Source organism: Mytilus californianus, unplaced genomic scaffold, assembly GCF_021869535.1.
Source record: "Mytilus californianus isolate M0D057914Y unplaced genomic scaffold, xbMytCali1.0.p SCAF_6, whole genome shotgun sequence".
Taxonomy (NCBI): Eukaryota; Metazoa; Mollusca; class Bivalvia; order Mytilida; family Mytilidae; genus Mytilus; species Mytilus californianus.
This window is the reverse complement of record NW_026262712.1, coordinates 94,625,898-94,649,998: the sequence shown is the minus strand read 5'-3', so window position 1 is coordinate 94,649,998 and position 24,101 is coordinate 94,625,898.

Below are 24,101 nucleotides of genomic sequence, written 5' to 3'. Positions count from 1 at the left end.
TTTTTTTACTGTAAATAAAGGATGGTTCTGAGGAGTTACCGTCGTAAAGTTTACTTAAGAAATTTGATTCTGACAAGGTATTGTTGTTTTTACTATCAATAAAGATTGGTTCTGAGGAGGTACCAACATAAATTCTACTTAGAAATTTGATTCTGACAAGGTATTATTGTTTTACTGTAAATAACTGTTGGTTCTGAGGAAGTACCAACATAAAGTTTACTTATAAAATTTGATTCTGACAAGGTACTTATGTTTTTACTGTAAATTAAGGTTGGTTCTGAGGAGGTACCGACATAAAGTTTACTTATAAAAATTAGTTCTGACCAGGTATGGTTGTTTTTACTATCAATAAAGATAGGTTCTGAGGAGGTACCGACATAAAGCTTAGTTATAAAATTTGGTCCTGACAAGGTATTGTTGTTTTACTGTAAATAACGGTTGGTTCTGAGGAAGTACCGACACATAAAGTTTACTTATAAAATTTGGTTCTGACAAGATTTTATTGTTTTTACTGTAAATAAAGGTTGGTTATGAGGAGGTACCAACATAAAATTTACTTAATAAGAAATTTGATTATGACAAAATTATGTTTTTTGTACTGTAAATTAAGGTTGGTTCTGAGGAGGTACCGACATAAAGTTTATTGAAAAAATTTAGTTCTGACAAGGTTTTGTTGTTTTTACTGTAAATAATGGTATGTTCTTAGGAGGTACCGACATCAAATTTATTGAGAAAATTTAGTTCTGACCAGGTAATTTTTTTTACTATAAATAAAGGATGGTTCTGAGGAGGTACCGTCGTAAAGTTTACTTAGGAAATTTGGTTCTGACAAGGTATGGTTGTTTTTACTATCAATAAAGATTGGTTCTGAGGAGGTACCAACATAAATTTTACTAAGAAATTTTAGTTCTGACCTGGTATGGTTGTTTTTACTGTAGATAACGGTTGGTTCTGAGGAGGTATCGTCATAAAGTTAAGTTAGAAAATTTGGTTCTGACAAGGTACTTAAGTTTTTACTGTAAATTAAGGTTAGTTCTGAGGAGGTAACGACATAAAGTTTACTTATAAAAATTAATTTTTGACCAAGTATTGTTGTTTTTGCTGTTAATAAAGGTTGGTTCTGAGAAGGTACCGACATTAAGCTTAGTTATAAAATATGGTTCTGACAAGGTATTATTGTTTTACTGTAAATAACTGTTGGTTCTGAGCAAGTACCAACATAAAGTTTACTTATAAAATTTGGTTCTGACAAGGTACTTATGTTTTTACTGTAAATTAAGGTTGGTTCTGAGGAGGTACCGACATAAAGTTAACTGATAAAAATTAGTTCTTACCAGGTATTGTTTTTTTTACTGTAAATAAAGGTTGGTTCTGAGGAGGTACCGACATAAAGCTTAGTTATAAAATTTGGTTCTGACAAGGTATTGTTGTTTTACTGTAAATAACGGTTGGTTCTGAGGAAGTACCGACATAAAGTTTACTTATAAAATTTGGTTCTGACAAGATTTTAATATTTTTACTGTAAATGAAGGTTGGTTATGAGAAGGTAACAACACAAAATTTACTTAATACGAAATTTGGTTCTGACAAGGTTTTGTTTTTTGTACTGTAAAGAAAGGTTGGTTCTGAGGAGGTACTGACATAAAGATTATTAAGAAAATTTAGTTCTGACCAGGTATGATTGTTTTTACTGTAAATAAAGGTTGGTTCTGAGGAGGTACCGACATAAAGCTTAGTTATAAAATTTGGTTCTGACAAGGTATTGTTGTTTTACTGTAAATAACGGTTGGTTCTGAGGAAGTACCGACATATAGAGTTTACTTATAAAATTTGGTTCTGACAAGATTTTATTGTTTTTACTGTAAATAAAGGTTGGTTATGAGGAGGTACCAACATAAAATTTAATTAATAAGAAATTTGGTTCTGACAAAGTTTTGTTTTTTGTACTGTAAATAAAGGTTGGTTCTGAGGAGGTACCGACATAAAGTTTATTGAGAAAAGTTAGTTCTGACAAGATATTGTTGTTTTTACTGTAATAAAGGTGAGTTCTGAGGAGGTACCGACATAAAATTTATTGAGAAAATTTAGTTCTGACCAGGTAATTTTTTTTAACTGTAAATAAAGGATGGTTCTGAGGAGGTACCGTCGTAAAGTTTACTTAAGAAATTTGGTTCTGACAAGGTATGGTTGTTTTTACTATCAATAAAGATAGGTTCTGAGGAGGTACCAACATAAATTTTACTTAGAAATTTTAGTTCTGACCTGGTATGGTTGTTTTTACTGTAGATAACGGTTGGTTCTGAGGAGGTACCGTCATAAAGTTAAGTTAGAAAATTTGTTCTGACAAGGTACTTAAGTTTTTACTGTAAATTAAGGTTGGTTCTGAGGAGGTACCGACATAAATTTTATTGAGAAAATTTAGTTCTGACAAGGTATGGTTGTTTTTACTATCAATAAAGATAGGTTCTGAGGAGGTATCAACATAAATTTTACTTAGAAATTTTAGTTCTGACCTGGTATGGTTGTTTTTACTGTAGATAACGGTTGGTTCTGAGGAGGTACCGTCATAAAGTTAAGTTAGAAAATTTGTTCTGACAAGGTACTTAAGTTTTTACTGTAAATTAAGGTTGGTTCTGAGGAGGTAACGACATAAAGTTTACTGATAAAAATTAATTCTGACCAAGTATTGTTGTTTTTGCTGTTAATAAAGGTTGGTTCTGAGGAGGTACCGACATAAAGTTTATTGAGAAAATTTAGTTCTGACAAGGTATTGTTGTTTTTACTGTAAATAAAGGTTGGTTCTGAGGAGGTACCGACATAAAGCTTAGTTATAAAATTTGGTTCTGACAAGGTATTGTTGTTTTACTGTAAATAACGGTTGGTTCTGAGGAAGTACCGACATATAGAGTTTACTTATAAAATTTGGTTCTGACAAGATTTTATTGTTTTTACTGTAAATAAAGGTTGGTTATGAGGAGGTACCAACATAAAATTTAATTAATAAGAAATTTGGTTCTGACAAAGTTTTGTTTTTTGTACTGTAAATAAAGGTTGGTTCTGAGGAGGTACCGACATAAAGTTTATTGAGAAAAGTTAGTTCTGACAAGATATTGTTGTTTTTACTGTAATAAAGGTGAGTTCTGAGGAGGTACCGACATAAAATTTATTGAGAAAATTTAGTTCTGACCAGGTAATTTTTTTTAACTGTAAATAAAGGATGGTTCTGAGGAGGTACCGTCGTAAAGTTTACTTAAGAAATTTGGTTCTGACAAGGTATGGTTGTTTTTACTATCAATAAAGATAGGTTCTGAGGAGGTACCAACATAAATTTTACTTAGAAATTTTAGTTCTGACCTGGTATGGTTGTTTTTACTGTAGATAACGGTTGGTTCTGAGGAGGTACCGTCATAAAGTTAAGTTAGAAAATTTGTTCTGACAAGGTACTTAAGTTTTTACTGTAAATTAAGGTTGGTTCTGAGGAGGTACCGACATAAATTTTATTGAGAAAATTTAGTTCTGACAAGGTATGGTTGTTTTTACTATCAATAAAGATAGGTTCTGAGGAGGTATCAACATAAATTTTACTTAGAAATTTTAGTTCTGACCTGGTATGGTTGTTTTTACTGTAGATAACGGTTGGTTCTGAGGAGGTACCGTCATAAAGTTAAGTTAGAAAATTTGTTCTGACAAGGTACTTAAGTTTTTACTGTAAATTAAGGTTGGTTCTGAGGAGGTAACGACATAAAGTTTACTGATAAAAATTAATTCTGACCAAGTATTGTTGTTTTTGCTGTTAATAAAGGTTGGTTCTGAGGAGGTACCGACATAAAGTTTATTGAGAAAATTTAGTTCTGACAAGGTATTGTTGTTTTTACTGTAAATAACTGTTGGTTCTGAGGAAGTAACAACATAAAGTTTACTTATAAAATTTGGTTCTGACAAGGTACTTATGTTTTACTGTAAATTAAGGTTGGTTCTGAGGAGGTACCGACATAAAGTTAACTTATAAAAATTAGTTCTTACCAGGTATTGTTTTTTTACTGTGAATAAAGGTTGGTTCTGAGGAGGTACCGACATACAGTTTATTGAGAAAATTTATTTCTGACCAGGAATGGTTGTTTTTACTGTAAATAAAGGTTGGTTCTGAGGAGGTACCGACATAAATCTTAGTTATAAAATTTGGTTCTGACAAGGTATTGTTGTTTTACTGTAAATAACGGTTGGTTCTGAGGAGGTACCGACATAAGGTTTACTTAAAAAATTTGGTTCTGACAAGATTTTATTGTTTTTACTGTAAATAAAGGTTGGTTATGAGGAGGTACCAACATAAAATTTACTTAATAAGAAATTTGGTTCTGACAAGATTTTATTGTTTTTACTGTAAATAAAGGTTGGTTATGAAGAGATACCAACATAAAATTTACTTAAAAAATTTAATTCTGACAAGGTATTGTTGTTTAACTGAAAATAACGGTTGGATCTGAGGAAGTGCTGTCTATCATTTGTTGTTTAGTTTTATATGTATTGTCTATCATTTGTTGTTTCAAATGTATTGGCCTTTTGTTGGGCAATGTATGACAAATATATGTTGAAAAACCTCGCCCGTACTTATAAATTATGTAATTCATTGACCGCTCCCGACATGTGTAACTTCAAAGCATATTTTAGTGGCGATCGATGTCTTTCAAAATTACTGCACTTTTCTTGTATCCCTGGTGCTTTCGACTGGAGAACCGTCGTACATAAGCATCGCACAAGTTGGCACTCCGAGGCGGGTGGGGAGCAAGAAGGTGAACTGTGGTTTATTTTTATCAATAGGACCGCTTAAGCCGACGGTAGGGTCCGTCTTGACCTTGTTGTTGGGTATGAATGATTCGTTCATTGTTGAAGACCCTACATCAACTGTCATAATGAAGAACGGGAATAAAAGCCCTGTTCATTGATATTTTTTTTATTTTTTCTATGTACTGTGTGCGATTTTGTCCCATGTACATTTACTCCATATCCTTTTATTTTCTATTATCAACGTCATGGTCGTGAATGAATGCACTAGTGCAAATTACATCATTCATATACTCATAGTGTAACGTTTATGTTTGACGACAATTGGGTCGGGATTGTAAACTAGTTTTCAGGTTGTTTGTTCTTTCAATAAAGTTTGAGTTCTGCAGACATCTTTTTGTTGTAGCCTAGCTTTTGTTGATATCTGCGATTTAAGGTGCCAATTAGGACCAAAGAAGTGCTTTATTCATTCATCACAATATCGTATATTTTGATAACTTTTAACGTGTATTCTTTTTTACGATAAAACAAGTCATATGATGATATAGTAAAAGAAAATAACTCTGTCAAAAAGTGCTTGGAAATTTATAAATCCAGCACGACATACCAGCTTCTCCGTGATCAATGGATATAGAATATGGAGAAAATTGTGAAAACATCTTTTTTTTTTGAGTCAACATTTCACTTATGACTGCAACAATCGCAGTCGAGATACGCGGAAGCCTTAGAGAATTTTGAAAAATATTCAATTCTGCAATGAACCTAAGATACTTATTGTATGATTTTACACCTATACTAAATTTGAGCTTAACGGAAATGCAACTTTTTATGTTAACTTCTAAAATCCATTGAAATATTTACTTTGCAGTATGATACTTCCGTGCTCAATCAAAGAAATAAAATAGATAAAATAATTAATTGTGATCTTCACAAACTTTGAATAACAGAAGCTTAATTAGAATGACACTTTTATTAGTCATTAATCCCCCATTTTCAGCTCGTAACGCACTGAGATGGGGCATAAGATAGCAGTAATAAAAATATATATCAATGCAATACTAAAACTACCAATTAAGCAAATTTAAATCGCCATAGATCCTTATCATTGTCATACTAAAATCTCATAAAAGTACTGAAACCGAAAAATAAACACCCCTTTTTCTGTTTTTGTTTTTTCTTCAATTTTTTAAATATATATTCTTTAATATTTGACTTATTTCTGATATTTAATGTGTTCTTACTCTTATCCATACGATTTTACAATAACAGTGGTTTATATAAGGTGCCCAACTGTTCTTATTGAAACAATGGGAGCGGGATCATGTTATTCTTTTTTCTGCGTTAATGTTTGTTCTTTGTTTCCGTCTGGCCCGTATACACGGATGTCATTCAGTTTAAAAGAAAAATGATCGTAAAAGAATACCTAACGGTGGTCAAATACTGCGATTGGATCGTGAAAGTTCTGGTATAGGACCGTGAAGGAAATCTTATCGAGAAGACATATCCAAGGTCAATTACTAATCTTATTTAATGAATTATACGGACAAATTTGCAAAAAATAAAACTGTCTGTCAAAAAGGTTCAACATAATGATCAGTATGTGAGAAAAATCAAGCCTTAAAAGTACATCGTTTTAACATAACAGTTTTACAAAAGGCAGATTGCTCCTCGACATTTCAATGACATTAAATATGTAAACAAACAAGTTGTTTTTCATAATTCAAATGACTAAACAACTTTTCTTTGTAAAATATCATTCCAGTTTAATGATTCAAATGGTTTTTAATAGATATATAAGAAGATGCTGTATGAGTGCCAATGAGACAACTCTCCATCCAAGTCAAAATTTATAAAAGTAAACCATTATAGGTCGCAGTAGTTTAAAGCTACTTTGTGTTAGCATAATAAGAAATTTAGCAAAAAATGAGATATTTACAAAATATTGATTTTTTGGATCGTGAAAGATGGCGTACTGCTTTTTGAAGACCGTGAAAAGGATCATGAAAGATCTAATTCTACGAAAACATTCAAATCATTATTTAATTATAGGATAACTTATATTTTTAATTGGTATAGCAAATATTGGATTTGCATGACTCATTCCGGTTCTCTTTTGTTGGTGAATAGGGCTATAATCATTCAATGCTTTTTGATCTGATAATCTTATAATACCACACCGACTTTAGGTGCCTTATAGCAATATCAGTATATTTGTCCGTTCTCTATAAGTTTTGATTTCATATACAAATTTATGATTGAGAATAGAACTTAATCGGCTGAATTACAGTTCAAGCGTGGCACCATGCACCATCGAGGTACGTGGATTGGTAATTTCCCCACCAAGTTGGGTACAATGCGTACACATGCATATAGTTCAAGGGCCGATACATTAAGCATTATAGATACATATATTCTTTTACTTTTGCTCCTGAAGGTTCTTTCATCGTGTAAATCTACTTATCTTCACACGTTTTTAGTTATTTTAATAACTTTTAAGGAAAAGTGTTGAAATAAAAAAAAAACAAAAAATAGTAACACGCTTCAGGGACTTTCTATACTAACATAGAAAGTCCCTGCACGCTTCAACTAGTTGCAAGTTAATCAATTGGTAAGAGAAATATTTTTCTCTTATTATTAAGTCTGGTCCGTTGCGGGACGTTTGCGCTTTAATTTTTAGGGCATTTGCGCTTTTTTAAAAAAGACATCTGCGCTTTTTCATTAGGACATTTGTGCTTTATCAACATAACATAAAAAAACAAAAAACAAAAAACAAAAAATATTCATATATTTATATACAACTAAAAGCATCAACCTTTCACCATCATACTTGTGTCAGATGAAAACGACTACGCTCCGGGAGGATGGATGGGAGTAAATTCCTTTTAATAAACATGAATCTTTCTAAAAGTGAACATGTACAGCGGGTGATTTAAAAATACAATTTCGGTCTTCATAAAATTGAATTAAGCTTAGATAAACTATGATGAAATTGAGAATGAAAATGGGGAATGTGCCAAAGAGACAACAAACCGCAAAAAACAGCCGAAGGTCACCCATGGGTCTTCAACACAGCAAGAAAATCCCGCACCCGGCGGGCTTTAGCTGACCCCTAAACAAAATGTGTACTAGTTCAATGAAAATGAACGTCACAACAAACTCCAAAACATATAAATGAACTAAAATTAAAAAAAACATACAAGACTAACAAAGACCAGATCGAGGCTCCTGACTTGGGACAGACGCACAAATGCGGCAAGGTTAAACATGTTTTGTGAGATCTCAACCCTCCTCTATACCCCTAGTACAAGAGGAATATAGTTTCAAATTCTAAATCCACTACTAAAATAATTAGAAAGCTAATTGAAAAATTTCGCTCAAAATTCAAATGTTCCATCTATAAAAGTTTCGTTTTCTCTATCGTTTACCAAGAAATTATATTTTTTTTATAATACTACACCATAGTTTACCCGCGACATCGCGGATCCGTGACTGAAATAAAGAACCTACGCCTTATTTTTAGCCTGGATTTTTAGAATTCGTATTGTCATTTGGTAAAGTCACGCTGATTATAAGGTGCACAGTTGTTCCTTGTATAATGACGAAGTTCAGGTGTGATTATTACCCGTTTTTATTATATAGCAAATCTTGAATCATTGACACCGTTTGGTTGTGCGCCTGACAAAGGCGGAACGTACAGATAAGGTAACAGGGATCAGGTAATTTTGTGACATATACTATTGGATTCGACCCGGAACTTGTTAATTATTATGTGGAAAACAAAAGGGCCTGGAATGGTGTAATTTTTAATCTACACCATTGTCCTATATTTTTTATATATAAAGTAAATTCTGCGGGCATTACGTCGACTGAGCATGCGCGAAAGCGTATAAGACACGAATCAATAACGGTCTCCGAATTTGGATATGTTCTCAAAAATTGGCGTTTTCTGTGGAAAAAAGATTGTTTCAAAGACAAATTTAGGAAGTAAAAACACTATATTTATAGGTCATATCACAAATACTTCCGACTTTGTATGGTTTAGAGGATTTGCGCCTCAATGAAATCGGTCTCTTCCATTAGTAGTATAGATGTCTGGTTTACCCGATTAATTTTTTCTGATTTTGTCGTTTGTTCGGAAGAACTTTCAAAGAATTCGTGAACATCTTTCTATGACTTTGGTAAATTTCCTAAAGATTACAGGTAAACTATTATAGGTAAACAAAAGCGCAAACGTCTTGTGTCCGTCTAGTCACGCCCTGTCTTTCACGATCAAGATAATGCGTTGCCCTGTCTTTCACGATCAATTTTGATGAAAAATCAACAAAATTCACTGTTTTCAAAAACAAAATGAACGGTTTCAAGGGGAAAAAACTTTTTATTTTACTGTACTATCTGACACACCAAAGATCCAGTTTCAAATATATCATTATATATTGGAATGTGACCATTAGGCCAAACCAATTTGATTTTTAGTTCTTCGGACAATAGCTCCAAAAAATTTGGGGTGAGCGAGCGAATTTTTTTTTATTGTATTTATTTCTTGAAAATGAGTTTTGTTGAGGCGGGTGCTCTACAAGTGGAGCGAGCGGTATAATTTTTTTTTAATTGTGCGATTTAGAATTTTATGTACATATTACGACTAAGTTACTTCAAAGAAAAGGAGGAGAAACATGCTCATATAAAATTGAGAATGGAAATGGGGAATGTGTCAAAGAGACAACAACCCGACCATAGAACAGACAACAGCAGAAGGTCACCAACAGGTCTTCAATGCAGCGAGAAATTCCCGCACCCGGAGGCGTCCTTCAGCTGGCCCCTAAACAAATATATATGGCCCGAGAACACAGTTATTTCGTAGTGCATTTCTTTTAGACAATAAATTCAAATTAAAAAAATCGCACCTGCTCTATCTCAAAAAGATTTTTACAGTGTAGTGTACTACTATTGATACAAATAATATCAAAATTATAGAAACTTCTACCAGCTCTAACTCAAAATATTGACAGTTCTGTGTTAAGGGGGGCTAAAATTCAGTTTGACAGCTTCAGACATTCTAATTTTTGACCTTTTTTAACTGGACCAAATCACTACTTAACATAAAGATTCAGCACCCAAATTTTTTTAACATGTAATTTCATCCCCTTACTTAATATTTCATGCATAAAATATCAAGAAATAAATTGGGAAAGTGTATCAAAAAAAAATGCAAGTTATACACTGTTCACACTAGTGACTATATTTGTAGACAACGAAAACCAAAGGACGATAACTGTGTCCTTGGACCTAATAGGATAGAAAGACTTGTCCAATTTTAATAAAACTTTGCATGACCTAAGCTTAGGCAATTATAAGATAGTTGGCCAAGTTTCATGGCCATAGGATATATATTATAGAAACTAGGGCCATTTTAATATTGAAATTTGGATGTTTATTTTTGACGTTTAAATCAAATATTTTCAACTGTCAAGATTTTGGCCTAAAAAATTTAAATACTGCAAAAATTTGCTTTTTAAATACTCTTGAATTTAATATAATAAGTATTAAAAGCAACGGAACACTCATTTGATTTATCAGATTTATTACAGTTATTCAAAATTCAAATTTATATGAGCCTGTGCCTGAAAATAAAGATTTTCGAATTAAGGGAAGCCTTACATAAACATGCATTTTTTTCAACCAATTTGAAGTTTTTGAAGTTTTTTAACCATACATTATTCTTCCATATATATTAAATGTACTTTAAATGTAAAGAAAAGTTACAAAAAGCATACCACATGAGTATAAAATGGTCTAAGGCCATGTAAGACTGAGAATTATTTAGAGTCGATTTAGGCCGTAGCCCATATTTACATATAAAAATGCACACAGAGGCTATAAGAAATTGAAATTTGTTACTTTTTGCTCATTTCTATGCTAAGATGTCATGATACAAGAAGTCTAATTGCAAAAGGACTCTTGAATTTAAATTTTTTTGGCAGACAGTATGGTCTGATGACCAGTTTTTCACTTTTCAATGGAAAACTTGCATGTAGTTTTAGTCTCATTTGGCATATATTTGAACCACTTACTATCCTAAAGAAGAAAATTATGGTAGCATATGAAATGAATAGGGTGAACTGATCATTGTAAAGTGCTTTTTTTACAGATTTAGTGAAATATTTGTGATGGACTACAGATTTTATGTACAAAGCTCTTCACATTTCACATACATCAAACAGGCCATTTAACCAGGGACATAAATACAAATATTCTGCACATTTTTTCTGTGATAATCTACTTTTCTCTAGATTCCGAGTTCACAAATGGTTAATTAAATTTGATTTAAGCATAGAAACACAAATATCAGGAACATAAAAAGCTGTCGGATAGAAAGTCAGCATGGCTCTTAGGCATAAAATGGAAACTGCTTTAAAATGCTTATTTTAGCCGTATAATGCCAAAATTGGACATTTTAACAGAATTTCTATCAAACAAAGATGTAAATCCTTTACTTTTATTGAGTTTGACTAATTGAAACCAGCAAACCATTCAGGAAAGTTGCCAAAGTACAGAATCTACATTTACGGAATTCATCTCTTAATAGGATAGAAAGACTTGTCCAATTTTAATAAAACTTTGCATGACCTAAGCTTAGGCAATTATAAGATAGTTGGCCAAGTTTCATGGCCATAGGATATATATTATAGAAACTAGGGCCATTTTAATATTGAAATTTGGATGTTTATTTTTGACGTTTAAATCAAATATTTTCAACTGTCAAGATTTTGGCCTAAAAAATTTAAATACTGCAAAAATTTGCTTTTTAAATACTCTTGAATTTAATATAATAAGTATTAAAAGCAACGGAACACTCATTTGATTTATCAGATTTATTACAGTTATTCAAAATTCAAATTTATATGAGCCTGTGCCTGAAAATAAAGATTTTCGAATTAAGGGAAGCCTTACATAAACATGCATTTTTTTCAACCAATTTGAAGTTTTTGAAGTTTTTTAACCATACATTATTCTTCCATATATATTAAATGTACTTTAAATGTAAAGAAAAGTTACAAAAAGCATACCACATGAGTATAAAATGGTCTAAGGCCATGTAAGACTGAGAATTATTTAGAGTCGATTTAGGCCGTAGCCCATATTTACATATAAAAATGCACACAGAGGCTATAAGAAATTGAAATTTGTTACTTTTTGCTCATTTCTATGCTAAGATGTCATGATACAAGAAGTCTAATTGCAAAAGGACTCTTGAATTTAAATTTTTTTGGCAGACAGTATGGTCTGATGACCAGTTTTTCACTTTTCAATGGAAAACTTGCATGTAGTTTTAGTCTCATTTGGCATATATTTGAACCACTTACTATCCTAAAGAAGAAAATTATGGTAGCATATGAAATGAATAGGGTGAACTGATCATTGTAAAGTGCTTTTTTTACAGATTTAGTGAAATATTTGTGATGGACTACAGATTTTATGTACAAAGCTCTTCACATTTCACATACATCAAACAGGCCGTTTAACCAGGGACATAAATACAAATATTCTGCACATTTTTTCTGTGATAATCTACTTTTCTCTAGATTCCGAGTTCACAAATGGTTAATTAAATTTGATTTAAGCATAGAAACACAAATATCAGGAACATAAAAAGCTGTCGGATAGAAAGTCAGCATGGCTCTTAGGCATAAAATGGAAACTGCTTTAAAATGCTTATTTTAGCCGTATAATGCCAAAATTGGACATTTTAACAGAATTTCTATCAAACAAAGATGTAAATCCTTTACTTTTATTGAGTTTGACTAATTGAAACCAGCAAACCATTCAGGAAAGTTGCCAAAGTACAGAATCTACATTTACGGAATTCATCTCTTAATAGGATAGAAAGACTTGTCCAATTTTAATAAAACTTTGCATGACCTAAGCTTAGGCAATTATAAGATAGTTGGCCAAGTTTCATGGCCATAGGATATATATTATAGAAACTAGGGCCATTTTAATATTGAAATTTGGATGTTTATTTTTGACGTTTAAATCAAATATTTTCAACTGTCAAGATTTTGGCCTAAAAAATTTAAATACTGCAAAAATTTGCTTTTTAAATACTCTTGAATTTAATATAATAAGTATTAAAAGCAACGGAACACTCATTTGATTTATCAGATTTATTACAGTTATTCAAAATTCAAATTTATATGAGCCTGTGCCTGAAAATAAAGATTTTCGAATTAAGGGAAGCCTTACATAAACATGCATTTTTTTCAACCAATTTGAAGTTTTTGAAGTTTTTTAACCATACATTATTCTTCCATATATATTAAATGTACTTTAAATGTAAAGAAAAGTTACAAAAAGCATACCACATGAGTATAAAATGGTCTAAGGCCATGTAAGACTGAGAATTATTTAGAGTCGATTTAGGCCGTAGCCCATATTTACATATAAAAATGCACACAGAGGCTATAAGAAATTGAAATTTGTTACTTTTTGCTCATTTCTATGCTAAGATGTCATGATACAAGAAGTCTAATTGCAAAAGGACTCTTGAATTTAAATTTTTTTGGCAGACAGTATGGTCTGATGACCAGTTTTTCACTTTTCAATGGAAAACTTGCATGTAGTTTTAGTCTCATTTGGCATATATTTGAACCACTTACTATCCTAAAGAAGAAAATTATGGTAGCATATGAAATGAATAGGGTGAACTGATCATTGTAAAGTGCTTTTTTTACAGATTTAGTGAAATATTTGTGATGGACTACAGATTTTATGTACAAAGCTCTTCACATTTCACATACATCAAACAGGCCGTTTAACCAGGGACATAAATACAAATATTCTGCACATTTTTTCTGTGATAATCTACTTTTCTCTAGATTCCGAGTTCACAAATGGTTAATTAAATTTGATTTAAGCATAGAAACACAAATATCAGGAACATAAAAAGCTGTCGGATAGAAAGTCAGCATGGCTCTTAGGCATAAAATGGAAACTGCTTTAAAATGCTTATTTTAGCCGTATAATGCCAAAATTGGACATTTTAACAGAATTTCTATCAAACAAAGATGTAAATCCTTTACTTTTATTGAGTTTGACTAATTGAAACCAGCAAACCATTCAGGAAAGTTGCCAAAGTACAGAATCTACATTTACGGAATTCATCTCTTAATAGGATAGAAAGACTTGTCCAATTTTAATAAAACTTTGCATGACCTAAGCTTAGGCAATTATAAGATAGTTGGCCAAGTTTCATGGCCATAGGATATATATTATAGAAACTAGGGCCATTTTAATATTGAAATTTGGATGTTTATTTTTGACGTTTAAATCAAATATTTTCAACTGTCAAGATTTTGGCCTAAAAAATTTAAATACTGCAAAAATTTGCTTTTTAAATACTCTTGAATTTAATATAATAAGTATTAAAAGCAACGGAACACTCATTTGATTTATCAGATTTATTACAGTTATTCAAAATTCAAATTTATATGAGCCTGTGCCTGAAAATAAAGATTTTCGAATTAAGGGAAGCCTTACATAAACATGCATTTTTTTCAACCAATTTGAAGTTTTTGAAGTTTTTTAACCATACATTATTCTTCCATATATATTAAATGTACTTTAAATGTAAAGAAAAGTTACAAAAAGCATACCACATGAGTATAAAATGGTCTAAGGCCATGTAAGACTGAGAATTATTTAGAGTCGATTTAGGCCGTAGCCCATATTTACATATAAAAATGCACACAGAGGCTATAAGAAATTGAAATTTGTTACTTTTTGCTCATTTCTATGCTAAGATGTCATGATACAAGAAGTCTAATTGCAAAAGGACTCTTGAATTTAAATTTTTTTGGCAGACAGTATGGTCTGATGACCAGTTTTTCACTTTTCAATGGAAAACTTGCATGTAGTTTTAGTCTCATTTGGCATATATTTGAACCACTTACTATCCTAAAGAAGAAAATTATGGTAGCATATGAAATGAATAGGGTGAACTGATCATTGTAAAGTGCTTTTTTTACAGATTTAGTGAAATATTTGTGATGGACTACAGATTTTATGTACAAAGCTCTTCACATTTCACATACATCAAACAGGCCGTTTAACCAGGGACATAAATACAAATATTCTGCACATTTTTTCTGTGATAATCTACTTTTCTCTAGATTCCGAGTTCACAAATGGTTAATTAAATTTGATTTAAGCATAGAAACACAAATATCAGGAACATAAAAAGCTGTCGGATAGAAAGTCAGCATGGCTCTTAGGCATAAAATGGAAACTGCTTTAAAATGCTTATTTTAGCCGTATAATGCCAAAATTGGACATTTTAACAGAATTTCTATCAAACAAAGATGTAAATCCTTTACTTTTATTGAGTTTGACTAATTGAAACCAGCAAACCATTCAGGAAAGTTGCCAAAGTACAGAATCTACATTTACGGAATTCATCTCTTAATAGGATAGAAAGACTTGTCCAATTTTAATAAAACTTTGCATGACCTAAGCTTAGGCAATTATAAGATAGTTGGCCAAGTTTCATGGCCATAGGATATATATTATAGAAACTAGGGCCATTTTAATATTGAAATTTGGATGTTTATTTTTGACGTTTAAATCAAATATTTTCAACTGTCAAGATTTTGGCCTAAAAAATTTAAATACTGCAAAAATTTGCTTTTTAAATACTCTTGAATTTAATATAATAAGTATTAAAAGCAACGGAACACTCATTTGATTTATCAGATTTATTACAGTTATTCAAAATTCAAATTTATATGAGCCTGTGCCTGAAAATAAAGATTTTCGAATTAAGGGAAGCCTTACATAAACATGCATTTTTTTCAACCAATTTGAAGTTTTTGAAGTTTTTTAACCATACATTATTCTTCCATATATATTAAATGTACTTTAAATGTAAAGAAAAGTTACAAAAAGCATACCACATGAGTATAAAATGGTCTAAGGCCATGTAAGACTGAGAATTATTTAGAGTCGATTTAGGCCGTAGCCCATATTTACATATAAAAATGCACACAGAGGCTATAAGAAATTGAAATTTGTTACTTTTTGCTCATTTCTATGCTAAGATGTCATGATACAAGAAGTCTAATTGCAAAAGGACTCTTGAATTTAAATTTTTTTGGCAGACAGTATGGTCTGATGACCAGTTTTTCACTTTTCAATGGAAAACTTGCATGTAGTTTTAGTCTCATTTGGCATATATTTGAACCACTTACTATCCTAAAGAAGAAAATTATGGTAGCATATGAAATGAATAGGGTGAACTGATCATTGTAAAGTGCTTTTTTTACAGATTTAGTGAAATATTTGTGATGGACTACAGATTTTATGTACAAAGCTCTTCACATTTCACATACATCAAACAGGCCGTTTAACCAGGGACATAAATACAAATATTCTGCACATTTTTTCTGTGATAATCTACTTTTCTCTAGATTCCGAGTTCACAAATGGTTAATTAAATTTGATTTAAGCATAGAAACACAAATATCAGGAACATAAAAAGCTGTCGGATAGAAAGTCAGCATGGCTCTTAGGCATAAAATGGAAACTGCTTTAAAATGCTTATTTTAGCCGTATAATGCCAAAATTGGACATTTTAACAGAATTTCTATCAAACAAAGATGTAAATCCTTTACTTTTATTGAGTTTGACTAATTGAAACCAGCAAACCATTCAGGAAAGTTGCCAAAGTACAGAATCTACATTTACGGAATTCATCTCTTAATAGGATAGAAAGACTTGTCCAATTTTAATAAAACTTTGCATGACCTAAGCTTAGGCAATTATAAGATAGTTGGCCAAGTTTCATGGCCATAGGATATATATTATAGAAACTAGGGCCATTTTAATATTGAAATTTGGATGTTTATTTTTGACGTTTAAATCAAATATTTTCAACTGTCAAGATTTTGGCCTAAAAAATTTAAATACTGCAAAAATTTGCTTTTTAAATACTCTTGAATTTAATATAATAAGTATTAAAAGCAACGGAACACTCATTTGATTTATCAGATTTATTACAGTTATTCAAAATTCAAATTTATATGAGCCTGTGCCTGAAAATAAAGATTTTCGAATTAAGGGAAGCCTTACATAAACATGCATTTTTTTCAACCAATTTGAAGTTTTTGAAGTTTTTTAACCATACATTATTCTTCCATATATATTAAATGTACTTTAAATGTAAAGAAAAGTTACAAAAAGCATACCACATGAGTATAAAATGGTCTAAGGCCATGTAAGACTGAGAATTATTTAGAGTCGATTTAGGCCGTAGCCCATATTTACATATAAAAATGCACACAGAGGCTATAAGAAATTGAAATTTGTTACTTTTTGCTCATTTCTATGCTAAGATGTCATGATACAAGAAGTCTAATTGCAAAAGGACTCTTGAATTTAAATTTTTTTGGCAGACAGTATGGTCTGATGACCAGTTTTTCACTTTTCAATGGAAAACTTGCATGTAGTTTTAGTCTCATTTGGCATATATTTGAACCACTTACTATCCTAAAGAAGAAAATTATGGTAGCATATGAAATGAATAGGGTGAACTGATCATTGTAAAGTGCTTTTTTTACAGATTTAGTGAAATATTTGTGATGGACTACAGATTTTATGTACAAAGCTCTTCACATTTCACATACATCAAACAGGCCGTTTAACCAGGGACATAAATACAAATATTCTGCACATTTTTTCTGTGATAATCTACTTTTCTCTAGATTCCGAGTTCACAAATGGTTAATTAAATTTGATTTAAGCATAGAAACACAAATATCAGGAACATAAAAAGCTGTCGGATAGAAAGTCAGCATGGCTCTTAGGCATAAAATGGAAACTGCTTTAAAATGCTTATTTTAGCCGTATAATGCCAAAATTGGACATTTTAACAGAATTTCTATCAAACAAAGATGTAAATCCTTTACTTTTATTGAGTTTGACTAATTGAAACCAGCAAACCATTCAGGAAAGTTGCCAAAGTACAGAATCTACATTTACGGAATTCATCTCTTAGGCCCGAGAACACAGTTATTTCGTAGTGCATTTCTTTTAGACAATAAATTCAAATTAAAAAAATCGCACCTGCTCTATCTCAAAAAGATTTTTACAGTGTAGTGTACTACTATTGATACAAATAATATCAAAATTATAGAAACTTCTACCAGCTCTAACTCAAAATATTGACAGTTCTGTGTTAAGGGGGGCTAAAATTCAGTTTGACAGCTTCAGACATTCTAATTTTTGACCTTTTTTAACTGGACCAAATCACTACTTAACATAAAGATTCAGCACCCAAATTTTTTTAACATGTAATTTCATCCCCTTACTTAATATTTCATGCATAAAATATCAAGAAATAAATTGGGAAAGTGTATCAAAAAAAAATGCAAGTTATACACTGTTCACACTAGTGACTATATTTGTAGACAACGAAAACCAAAGGACGATAACTGTGTCCTTGGACCATATACTAGTTCAGTGATAATGAACGCCATACTAAACTCCAAATTGTACACAAGAAACTAAAATTAAAATGCATATAATATGATGTATTTGTGCCTGTAGTACAGTCTGTACCATATCTTACTTTCTGGTTCGCTTTGGTTTAGTATAATTTTGATTATTTTCGTCAAATAACCTTTGACTGTGTGAATTTTCATTTAAATTCATACATGTTTATATATCAAGGAGGCATAGAAGATGCAGTTTAACAAGAGGAATTATGTTAGTTAGGTAAATGAAATGTGTTGAATACAATTAAAATATGTGTATGTATTCCAAAAAATTTCTTTGAAAAATATTAAACAGCTTTTGATATAGTTGTTTTCATCATAATGATAATGATTGTTTATTGGCTGCTTGACATCCAGTTGGAACTTTTTATCCATAATAGGATCAACATAATGAGTGAGCTGAATATTTCAACAACATCCTGAGTAAGATAGTTATATTGCTATGCAAGTAGATCTCAATGTATTAAAACATTCCCTTAAAATACCTTTAACCACATTCACATGCATTATTCTGACTGAGCAAAATACTTTTTCCTTTTGTCCCTGAAACCTGCAATGTATTTCAAACTGAAAGTAGTTGCACCAATAACTCATCCCTAATTATTATTAGCATTGCAATCACAATACCACCACTTTGGTCTCGAACGTTGGAACTCTTAAAATTTCCCTTACAAAAGAGTTCTAATTGCATGTCAATAGACTAACAAGGGGATATGGGGTTTTCATCTGTCATTATACGACCGCAAAAATTAAAAATTTTTTGGTCGTATATTGGTATCACGTTGTCGTCGTCGTCGTCGTCAGCGTCGTCCGAAGACAGATGGTTTCCGGATAATAACTGTAGTATGAGTAAATAGAAATCTATGAAATTTTAACACAAGGTTTATAACCACTAAAGGAAGGTTGGGATAAATTTTGGGGGTTATAGTCCCAACTGTTTAGGAATTAGGGGCCAAAAAAAGGGCCCAAATAAACATTTTTGTAGTTTCCAGACAATAACTTGTGTTAAAGTGTATGAATCTCTCTGAAATTATACCACAAGTTTCCATACTACAAAGGGATGGTAAGGATTGACTTTGGGGGGTTATGGATCAAACCATTTAGGAATTCGGGGCAAAAAAAGGGGAAAACAAGGGTTTTCCTGGTTAAAGGACAATTGAGACAATTTAAAAGCAGTGTAAGGGAGGTAATCCAAATCAAAATCCAAATCAATTTGAATAACAATGTTTGATTACCTCCCTTACACTGCTTGTAAATTATGTATTAAGAAATGATGATTGTCTGAGATACTGACCATAACTTGAGGGAAAGAATTATTTTTTTGAATAAGGGAAAGGGGGGAGGTGAAAAAAATTGGAGGGGGACAATTTTTCTCATTTCAGATTTCAGAAATTAAAAGAAAATTTCTTCAAATATTTTTTTTTGGGGGGTTAATATTCAACAGCATAGTGTATTGCACAAACGCAAAAAAACGGGGTAATTTTTTTTTTTGGGGGGGGGGGGGGGTCAATTCGCATAGTGTATTGCACAAAAGCAAAAAATATAAATTCAAATCATATATCCAATTTGAAGTTCTTTGACTACAGATATTCTGTGTCAGAAACCTATTATGTGTCAAAAATTTAATTACAATCCAAATTCAGACCTGTGTCAAGCGTGAATATTGTGTCCATTTTGGCCCCAACTTTTCAGGGTTGGACATCTGCGGTCGTATCCAGCTGCGCTCAGCGAAGCAATTTATTTTTTTTTAAATTCATGTGAATTTAATATTAATTTCATCCAAGACAGATAGCTCTATCTATGTCTGTTGTAGTCCGAGATTACTCTGACGTCCAACGGCTGTTTTGCCAGACAAGCTGGGGCCGTGGGACAACAGCGCCCCATCATGTCTGGCAAAACAACCGTTGGACGTCAGAGTAATCTCGGAATATGACATTCTATGTCTGTTGAAACAATGTCAATGATCGGGGATGACAATACACCTTATCGCTATTTGTCCGCCATTACTGGACATCACACAAGTTCCCGTAAAATTTTGACGTCATAATAGAAAATATCTGACGCCACAATGGAAAAGTGATTGTTGTGTGACGTCAAAAGTTCGAGCGGGACAGATTCTCGGGTCAAGCGGGAATAGCGATAAGGTGTATGGTTCTAACAAGTACTGATGTGATCGTGGTCATCTAACGAAATTGTTTTTATTTTTGTCTCCTAGAACAGGTCTTCATAGGTAAAACGAAATGCATTTCAAATAACTGTGTGTTTAATAACTACTTCAACTTGTCCTCGGCAATGATTTGGCACAACTTCATGTTGGCATCCCGATTTTGACCTTTTATTTACAAATCGATTTATCACACGTGCGTTTGAATCAATCGGAGCAAATATTAATATGTGCACAAGAAAAACGTCCTAGAGAAAAACAAATCAAAGATAAACTAATTTTGGAGCGGCATGCGGCCCAAAAAATGGCGGAAGCGGTAATTATTTATTTTTATTGAAAAGTCAATTTCTCAAAAACAGGAGCGAGAAAATCCAAAGAACTATCAACCAAATTGGTGTGGCCTTCTATAGGTACAAAACGTGTTTTGATCTTAATGAATCACATAGACTTGTGTTGCGCCTTTTCAGTGTTTTCTCATAAAATACTGCATATCTGCTTTATCTTATTGCACAGTATATGGGGGGGGGGGGGGGGGGGGGGGGGGGGACCTTTTTCGGGACGTCGGGATCGGGTGTTTTTTAGCTCGTAATTTCGGGGTTGATCCTTTCGGGATCCAGGAATTCTTTGTTCGAATTTCGGGATGTCGGGATTTAAATTTCTTAAAATTCGGGACCTCGGGATTTCATGTTTTTAAGCCCGGGATTTCGGGATCAGGACCCCTCCGAACCCCCTCAGTATTATTAAGAATCATTTTGACAGACACAATTTTTTTTCGGATTTGTTCCGCGTTTTGAAAGTACAGCAGATTTTTCATAGATTTTGAAGTAGAATTACAAATAATTTGATTCACGATCCGATCGCAATGCTTTCGACCACCGTTAGGTATTTTTCACGATCATTTTTCTCAATATAATATATATATATTTATTCAAAATAAAAAGGCATGAATTTGACAGATACAAAATTTTACAAAGACACAGATATAGCACTAGACATAGTTTATAGACACTAAAATGATAGACATGTTTACTAAAAATTTTAAATTAAGAAATAAAAAATAAAATTATGAAAATTTTCAAGATATTTTGATAATATGATTAGACTAGATTAGAAATGAGTGAAATTTAACTTGACTAGATTTTACACTGTAGCCTAATATCTTAGGATGACCCACAAAAGTTAGTAAAACTTATTTCCAGTGGGGTCCTTTTATAACGAGACTTCCAGTTTACACCAAGGGTTGATACATAGAAAATACAAGCACAAATCATTTAGAATTTATCACAGATAAATGGTCAAAGCCCCAGTATAATTAATAAAAATCAAATTCACTATTAAAGATGGATTTAAATTTATCCATCAAAAATTTTTTCACCTGCACTTTAAAATTATATTTTTTAGAGCAACTTTTAATCATGTCTGGTAACGAATTCCAGTCTTTTATTCCATTATAAAAGAAAGTGGTTGATTCACACCCTTTAATTCCTGGTATATAAAAGTTTTTACTACTAGATCTTGTATTGAAAGATGTTTCATTTTTAACAAAATTAGTATGTAAATAATTTGGGCATATATTGTTAAAAATGTTAAAAACATGATTGAGTCTTAGTTGTTTGACTCTATTACTAATATTTAAAAAGCCCAATTTCTTGAATTCAATATATGTCACACTCTTTCTGGGATGTAATTGCAGAATAAATCTCACAATATTATTTTGTGCCACTTGAAGTTTATTCTTCATTTGTTTTGTTATACCTTCATACCAGCATGCACATGCATAGTCAAAATGACATTGAATTAGGGAAGAGCACAATGTTTTCCTAGATTGAAAATTTAGACACTCTTTGTTTCTATATAAAAATTTAAGCCTTTGATTGACTTTTTTCACTATAGAGTTGACAATAAAATCACCAGTTAGAAACTGATCAATTATTATTCCCAAATATTTTACAAAAGTTTTGGATTCAATATTAATACCAATCCAGGAGATAGCAAAATCACCCGGTATTAAAGACCGAAGTTTTCGACCAGGACCAAAAATTATACTCTCCGTCTTTCCCAAATGTAAGGACAATTTATTGTCAGTTAACCAATCATGGCATGATTCCAGCATTCTGGATAATTTATGCGAGATGACCCCAGGGTCTATATGGGAAAATAAAATTGCAGTATCATCTGCATATATCAAAACTTTACAATCTGAGTCGATGCTAGTTTGAACATCATTGACATAGATCAAAAACAAAAGTGGACCCAGTAAGCTACCTTGAGGGACACCACATGTAATATTACACACTTCTGAAATCATTCCATTTACACTTACAACCTGTTTTCTGTTTGTTAAATATGACTCAAACCAAGGTATAGATCTAACCCCAATTACTTCTAATTTGTCACATAATATCTTGTGATCTACTGTGTCAAATGCCTTCTGTAGGTCTAATAGGACCATGCCTGTAAAAAGACCTTTGGCTGTTTGAGCTTTAATGTGATCTATCAAGTGAATGAGACAAGAATCAGTTGAATATGAACTTCAAAATCCTGATTGAAACTCAAATAATAAATTATTTGAAATCAAAAATTTTTCAAGTTGCTTATAGGCAGCTTTTTCTAGAATTTTAGAAACAATACTTAAAATGCTAACAGGCCTGTAATTTTCAGGCTTAAGTCTGTCATTTTTCTTAAATAGGGGCTTGACCTTAGCCATTTTCAGATCGTCAGGTACCGTACCCTCAGAGATAGATAAATTTTTCAAGAAAGTAATGGGTATTTTCAGAATTGGGGCTGCATCCTTAAGAAACCTTGCTGGAATACCATCTAGGCCCATGCTCTTACTTATATTTAAACTGCATAGTTCTTTATACACAAACTCCTCTGCTACATGCTTTAGGTTAAACAAAATATCTGATTTCCTTCTCTGAACATAAAAGGATCTAACAATATTTGTAGTGGCACTATATAAACCCTTTGCAGTTGGTAGTTTTTCTACCAGTTTTGCAGCTATAGTTGTAAAAAACATGTTAAAATTATTTGATATTTTTTTGTTATCGTGACAGTTTTGCCCATCAATATTTAATACTATATTAGGATTTGATTTAGGATCTTTTTGATATCCTAAATTTTTAAAACTTCCAAAGTTGTTTTGGGTTATTTCTATTTTCTTCAATTTCACTGCTGTAATAGTCAGATTTTACAGTTTTGCATGATCGTTGAACATGATTTCTAAGTTTACTAAACTTTTTGAAATCTTCAGGATTTTTAGAAGTCTTAAAATCAGATAAAAATTTGTCTCTCTGCTGAATATCTATCAAAATTTCAGCTGACATCCATGTCCGAATGACAGTCGTGGTATAGGTGAAATAAGCAAATAAAGTTATTATTCATTCCCCAAGTTAATCTCGGAGCAAGTATTTTAAGTCAATTTTATTAAAAAGACACACACACACACAAACCTATATATACACAAATGTCATTATAAAGGTGTGGGGAAAATTTCCCTCGTATATGTACGTATGTTACTAACAGTGTCAAAATCAGAAAGTTGTTAAACCCTATTCAAATATTTATATTAGGAGTCTATTTCATAAACTTAAATATACATAATTATTGAA